Source organism: Bidens hawaiensis, unplaced genomic scaffold (genome assembly GCF_021521415.1).
Source record: "Bidens hawaiensis isolate Kalapana, Puna unplaced genomic scaffold, B.hawaiensis_p1.1 tig00003217_1, whole genome shotgun sequence".
Taxonomy (NCBI): Eukaryota; Viridiplantae; Streptophyta; class Magnoliopsida; order Asterales; family Asteraceae; genus Bidens; species Bidens hawaiensis.
This window is the reverse complement of record NW_027491174.1, coordinates 2,178,553-2,186,779: the sequence shown is the minus strand read 5'-3', so window position 1 is coordinate 2,186,779 and position 8,227 is coordinate 2,178,553.

The following is an 8,227-nucleotide window of genomic DNA, read 5'->3' as shown; positions in this document are numbered from 1 at the left end:
AACTATATTAAGAATGGGCCATATGTGTCAGATGGAACAGGAAACAATCAAATTGTTTAAGTTCGAATGAAAAAGAAGGATGACAGGCATTAGCTATGCTAATGATGGGCTTGTCATGGGAAATCTTAACTAGTGTGGCTCATCACACAACAACCAAATCAATGTTTGATGCTATTGTTGAAATGTTCGAAGGCAACACCGAGTTGAAGAACATTAAGAAGGATAGATTGAAGTCTGATTTTGATCGTTTAAAATTCAGAGAAGGTGAAAACCTAAGGTCTGTGCTGCAGAGGTTTGTGGAAATTGTGAACGAAATCAGAACAACTGATCTAGCAATCACTGATTATGACTTGAACAAGAAGTTATTATCATCCCTTTTCGGTGAATGGTAACTGCTAGGAAATTCATTAAAGAGAAAGCAAAATTTCCCAGAGTTGAAGCTAGATGATGTCATTTGCTTTTTGCAAACAGCTGAACATGAGATGATTGAAAACAACATGATCAAGGAAGACATACTAAGTTTCCAGGTGACCAGTGCTTTCATAGCACTCATGGGAAATCTGTACACAAAGAATCAACAATAGGTTCCATCATTGAAGAGCCAAGTGAATATGGAAGTTACACACCATGGGGTTTTGTTGCTGGCAATGTAAACAATCAAGGTGGAAAATTCAGGTTTAATGTCCAATTGATTGATGATCATGATACATCCTCTATGTCTAGTGGACATGCTCCTCCTGATGGTGTAAATGTCAATCAAGGAATTGAGTATCAAGCTTTATTCTCAATGTTGACTAAGTCATACAATGCCTTTATGGACAAAAATCTGATTCACACCAGTGTGGTCCAAGAAGATTTAGAGCAAATAGATGCAGATGACTTAGAAGACATGGATTTGAAATGGCAGGCTGCTATGCTAGCCTTAAGAAGAAAAAGATTGTTTTATAGAACTGGAAGATCCTTTGTGTCTGGTCCTAATGACAGGATAGGATTTGATAAATCAAAGGCAATCTGATACAATTGCCAACAGCCAGGACACTTTGCAAGGGAATGTAATCAATCTAGAAATTTTCAAAACAATCAGTTTGCTCAACCAAGAAACCAGTATCAGTACCATAATTAGAATCAAGGTCAGCAGAGAAATTTCAACAACTACAACAACCAACAACCACCGAATCACCAACAAGTAATTCCCTAAAATCAGAACTCTCAAAGAAATAATTCGAACCCTCCACAAGCTCCTGCAAACCCTAACAGAAACAATACCAACTAATCAAGAAACCAAGGGAATGTTGCATTAGCTGCACAACAAGAAGGTAACTATGTTTGGAGCAATCATGCCAGTGAGATGGAAAAAGCAAATGTAGCATTCATGGCTAAAAAGAAGAATGAAGCTGAATCCTCTTCATCTCAGGTATATTCAAATATCTCAAAGCTTGAATTACTTGAATTGATTGATAAATGTGTTTGAGGATAGTGACATAACTTATGAAGAAACAATTAAAAGTCTAGAACAAGACTGTATGGATAGTTACATGGTTGATTCAAGAAACAAATTACAAGATCTGATTAGATTCAAGAAAAAATTGATTGCATTCATAAGATTAAACGAAGACTAAAAGACGCCCATGACCGACAAAAGAGCTATGCTGATATTCGTAGAAAACCGTTATCTTTTGAAATATGCGACAAAGTGTTTCTTAAAGTGCCCCCCTGGAAAGGTGTTATCAGATTTGGGAAGACCGGTAAGTTAGCCACGACTTATATTGGGCCTTTCGAGATTATTGAAAAAATTGGTTCCGTAGCCTACGGATTGAAATTACCCCTAGAACTGAGCACCATTCATGATGTGTTTCATGTGTCGAATCTGAAAAAGTGTCTGACTGATGAAATGGAAATAGTACCACTGGAAGATGTTCAGGTAAATGAAAAGCTAAACTTTGTAGAGGAACTAGTGGAAATTGTGGATGGGAAAACTAAGCAGTTACGACATGAAAAAATCTCATTGGTAAAAGTTCGGTGGAACTCAAAACGAGGACCCAAATTTACTTGGGAACCAAAGAACGAATTTCGAAAGAAATACCCACACTTATTTCCTAAAAAGAAAACAGCTGACACATCAAATTTCAAGGACGAAATATCTTAATATGGGGAGAATGGGACATTCATGATAAAATGAGGTATACCTTATTTACTATGTAGCGAGTAAACGATAAATCGGTTAATTCGTAGTGACAAAACGAGTAACTGACCGACTGATTATAACCCGTATATATACCGAGGGGTCATATATGTGTGATATATACATTATAGTGTCTAACATGTTGATATTAAGAGCCCAGTACGTATAAAACCATTTAAACGAAAAAGGTTTCGTTTATCAATACGCTATGAGTTTAAACACAGTCGTTAACATCAAAACGAGCATTGTAGCATCCGACAAGCCGAAAAAGATTTATAAAACACATGTATAACATATTTTAAGCAATATGTGAAAATATTTTTGATTTTTACAACGAGTCAGTACGTTTTTCTTATTTTACAAAAATAGGCTGAAAAACTCGTTTTCGTGTTGTTTTTCGCACCCGAACTAGTTTTCTTGTGAAAAAACGCACCCGCACTAAATTTTAGACCGAGACCAAACCTTGGCACGCAAATCGAGGCACCAATGGGCCTAAAAGAGGCCCAATGGGCCCCATGAAAGTGGCGGCCACCAATTTTGAAGTCCCACCCCTTAATATATTATTTTGGTTCTTGAATATTCACAACTCCTTTCACACCTATATTCCCAACAACCTCTAGACAGACCTTGATCTTCAATTTTATGCAATAACTTCAAGGTAAAACTCAATTTTTATGAGTTTTTGATCATGTTTTAATCAAGTTATTATTTATTAAACATGTCTTGATTAGTGATAATCATGTTTAACCATCCAAAAACCCTGAAAATCACCTAAAACATGTTTTGGCCTTTAAATTATTAAAAATCAAGAACATATGGATTTTGGACCAAAATCATAAATTAGAACGTTGATATAACGTTCTCACGGTTTAAAAAATTCGGTTTGAAACCCTAACCGAAACCCTAATTAACAAGGCTCGATTATGGTTGATTTATGATTAGTTTCTTTGTTATATGATATGAATATACACTGAATTTGTGACTAAGGACCCGAAAACTCGAACATAAGGCTTAACACATCGAAAAACCGACAAGGTATTACCGGGTTACTCGTTTAGGGGCTGTTTGTGCTTCAATTGTGACATGCTTTTTGTTAGATTATGAAACCTTTCAGGAACATTAGGGATCATATAAGTTATTCCCTGTTCAAATTTGGTAATTTATCGATAAAAGGAGAATATTTGGCGAATTTATTACCATTTATAAGCGTTTATTTATTAAAAATAGCTAAACTTCTTGAAAAATTATGAACATAGGTTTGGATATCTGAAATGTGATGGTAAGATTACTGGTAAAATTTGGGATCATTTGGAGATGTTTAACTATAGTTTGTGTACTTGCATTTTAATCGGGTTTTTACAGCCGAAAAGCATGCAAAGAGGTATTTTGCCTAAAGAACTAGGTTCTGGATATTTTACAAGATTTATTTTATGGTATTGTGATTACTCAAAACAATTGTCAGATTTTTCAGAAACTGTTTGGTATAAACGGGTTATTTATCGGTTAATTATAACTCATAAAATAAATTTTTATAAGATTCTACATATTTTAATTTATTTTTACAAAGTTTTTTTTATAATTTATAAATAAATATACAAATAGTTATGATTATTAAAATATTTAAATTATATATGATTTAACAAAACCGACAACATTATGTTTAACAAACTGACCGATATGTAAAAACGTCTCAAGTGGTCAAGTATCATAGTTTTGAATGGAGTTGACAAATACGAATTTTTTATGAGATTTCCGGACAATTCGGGTGGATTGTACACGTTTTGTATGATCAAAACCGTATGAAAACGGAAATGAACCCTGCGAGCAATCCAGATGCTGAAACCCTGGATTTCTTTTATAAATCAAATAATTTTATCAAACAGTATGTTTACTTAAGTTTGTGTGATCTTACCTTTTTTCGAAACGCATAAACAATCAACTTGGCCAGGCACAGAAAACATTGAAACTAAGCCAAATTTGATTTTAGACATTTAATAACGTACAACGTCACAATCTAAGACTACTGACATATTCTGGGCCTATCAGCCATACCCAGACTAGCTATACAGCCCGATTTAGTTTAAACACTATACTAGTATTAACAGTACTATAACAGTTATATGATTCAAGCTATAATGAAGGCACACTAGTTATCGATACATATTACCAGCTCGAACTACGATAAGTTGAGTTTCATGACCCAACTTTCTAAACTGTTTTACGAACTTTTGGGGTAGAAAGCATGTTTTCACATACTTATATACTTGAAAACTTGTAATGATGTGATTTATCTAAGTACTAAAGCCTGAAAGTCCTCACAAACACAAGCGATTTATCTAATTGTGGCATAGTATAATTGCATCATATACATACTTACATACATACTGAGTACTATTATTACATATATTGAACTCGTACAAACTTGAAACTCACCAACTAGATGTAGTTGAACCGTATTAACATGCTTTTCAGGTGAACCAAAGTTAGAATGATTTGCTTACGTGCTCGGTGCTAAATAGATACAAGTATATAATAAAGAATAAGAAGTCCCGAGAACCGGTGATGTGTTTTTCGCCTAGTTTGCAAACTTAGTACCAACCAGTGTAATATGATGTAAATTAGTCTGTGAATTTTATTTATAACAATGTGGTTGATACCAGAGGTGTCTGTTACATTCAGTATTACACTTCCGCATTTACCTAGTCGGGGTGTGACACACAGTCCCTCGTTTAAAACCACTATCCGTAAGATGGTCAGCAAGCATGTCTTACCAAGCTCTCGGGGCTTGATGGAGACTATATAGAGCCTTGCTTAAGCGATAAACACGGTCATGATAGATCAGATCTTCAAAACCAGGAGGCTGCTTCATGAACACCTCTTCATGAAGTTCCCCGTTAAGAAACACACTCTTAACGTTCATTTGATAAACTTGAATGTTCTTGAAAGCCGCATAGGCTAAGAATATGTGTATAGCTTCCAGTCTTGCAACAAGAGCATATACTTCTGTGTAATCTACGCCTTCTTGCCGATGAAATCCTTGCACGACCAAATGCGCTTTTTTCCTTATGATGACCCCACGATCGTCCTTCTTACATTTAAAGACCCATTTGGTCTGTATGTATTTTATTATGATTAATATTATAGAAAAATAGTGTTCTTATTACTAACCCTTGTGTAGAAATATGTCAAGAGCTACAGATATCCTATCTGATGTAGTACCAGTACTACATGATGATGAAGAGGATCCAGAGAGGAACCCAAAGAAGGAACAGAGGAGGAAGAAATAGCTGAGTGTTTGGTGGAAGAAATAGGACCGAACAACCTGATTTATCGGGCTACAGATGCGATAGTTACCCTCATAAGGAAACACCTAGGCTAGAGGCTGGAGCTACTAGTGCTTATCATTCACCGATTAGAGCACATAAATCCCCTATTCCACCTATGTAGCATACACTAGTATCCCCATCCACTATTAGGAACCGTCAGACTGCCCACATAAGCGTGCGCTCACCTGAGCACACTTCTCCCGCACCTCGGTCTAAATACCTTAGATGGGAAACACCATGTGTCCAGGTCACTGAGATATTTGTTCCCACCTTGGGTCTACCCGCACCGATATCTGAGCCACCTCTTCTATCCGATTCAGCGTGGTTGGGTTTAGTGACTGATCATATATTAGAACAGTCACACTCGATAAATAACCTTAACCAGCACAGGCACGATATTCATGATCACATGTGGTACATGCCGCGAGAAGTGAGGGACGTACAGAGGTCAAATGATCACAATCGTTGGCGTCAGGATCGGGCGGACATTATTGGGAGTTTGTATGGCGGTTATTACAACCCTATTGGTTGTTGTTGTGTGGTTGTTGTACCATATACTTACGAATGGGTAGCACACTAGTAGTATAGTTTGGTGTACATAGATTTTTGACATCCCATGCAGCATTTTGTAGCAGCATGTTGGGCTGACTTGAGAACTGGTTACGATTTACTATTATTACAAGCACTGGCCCTTATCGGGTTAAGTTTATATGTCACTTAGTGACAAATTTTGATACGTATATTCATGCGCTGGCCTATACCAGGTAAAGACTATATGCTAATTTTTGGATGAATATGTAAGTAATGATTATGGGTAATACAAATGTGTTCTTTGACATAGTTATGTGTGTTGTGATTTTAATTATCGTGATAATAAATTTATTAAGGTGGAAACAGCGTTAATTAAAATACATTTGGTTTATGTTATAGAATGGCCCGAAGAAAGCTAACTCTTTAACTTAGGCGGAAGTGGCTGCAATGATTGCTCACCAACTACAAGTAGTGATACCAACAATTGTAACACAAGTCACTGCTGACATACGTACCAACAATACTGTTAACCAACCCTCGAGAACCACTACGGCCACTGATAATATGCCTCCGCCGGATACTAATGTAGCCTCGGGCATTACTACTCCGTTGACTATTGATACTGATATAAACAATAATAATACTCGCCCGAGTGTTAATATCCCAGGGAACCCTGAACACGTTTTGAACACCGGTATTGTCACGAATCCAACTCCTGTCATGACTACCAACACAACTACAAACGTTAATGCTCAACTAAATACTGGTAACAATAGTAACAACCAAGAACCCCCACGTCAAGAATATTCGTTTACACAGTTCAAATCATGTAACCCGACTGAATTCAAAGGTACTGAGCGACCTAAGGGATTGGTCAAATGGATTGAAAAGACCGAGTCTGTAATTAACATTAGTGAATGTACACTAGACCGTATCGTCAAATTTGCTACCAGTATGTTTCTGGATCATGCTTTGATTTGGTGGAACACAGTGGTTCAAATAAGGGGACAAGATGCTATAAACTGTATGTCATGTGCCAAACTCAAAACCCTTTTACTGGAACATTTTTATCCAAAAAGTAAAATTCAAAGGTTAGAACATGAGCTGTGGAACATGGAAATGAAGGGTGCTGACCATGTGGGATACACAAACCGTTTTAACGAAATGTCTCGCTTAGTATCGTGGATAGTTACACCTGAATCTAAACGTATCGAACGCTATATTTTGGGATTAACCCCTGCTGTGAGGAGCATAGTAAACTCAGTAGCCCACCCAAAAGTAGCCCACCCAACATTGGAAAGTGCTGCTTCCCAAGCTGGTGTAGTTACTTTTGATCTCACGAGGAGTGGAGTGATAAGGATACCGGGAGAAACATCAAATTTAAAACGACCTGATTATGGAAATAGAATGCAAGGAAATCCTCAAAATAAACGAGCCTGTCTAACAACCTAAACTTATGCCATGAGTAGTGCAGAGGTGAAACAAGATACATACAAAGGGTCATTGCCGAAGTGTGGAAGGTGTAGTTTGCACCATACTCGTGAATGTCGAACAGTCATATGTCAAAGATGTGGGAAGATTGGGCATTATGCCCCAAATTGTAGAACCATAATGAATAATTCAAACCAACAATATCAAACAACCCAACCACGTTGTGACACCCAAAAATTTATAGTTAACACTGTTAATACAAACTCCGTTATCTCAAACACTCATTCATGCATTTCACTTGATTAGGGTTAATTAAGTGTGTCGGTTATTGCAAAAACATTCACGTAGCGTTAATTAGGGTATTACTGAATCACGCAAGTCTAACCCCGAACGTTGGTGACAATATGAAAATAATATCTTGAGCATATGTTTATAATATTATCTATGTGAAATTACATGCTAAATGATTATGTGTTTAGTTCATAGCTTGTTTCATGAAATTGAGATCGATTGCGCGTAATTTATATGTTTTCACCTTTTAAAAAGTCATATTTATGATAGAACAATGAGCCTTAGTTTTATAAACTTGGGTTAGAATTTTATTCGTAATGATTCGTTATAATCTGATTTAGGTGTTATAAAGTTCGTTTAAAGCAAAAACTGATTCTGGAAGGACCATTCTTGTAATATATTTTTTATAATATTAAAATAGATAATCCAACCCTAATACCCACCCTAAACTATTGACTCTCCCTCA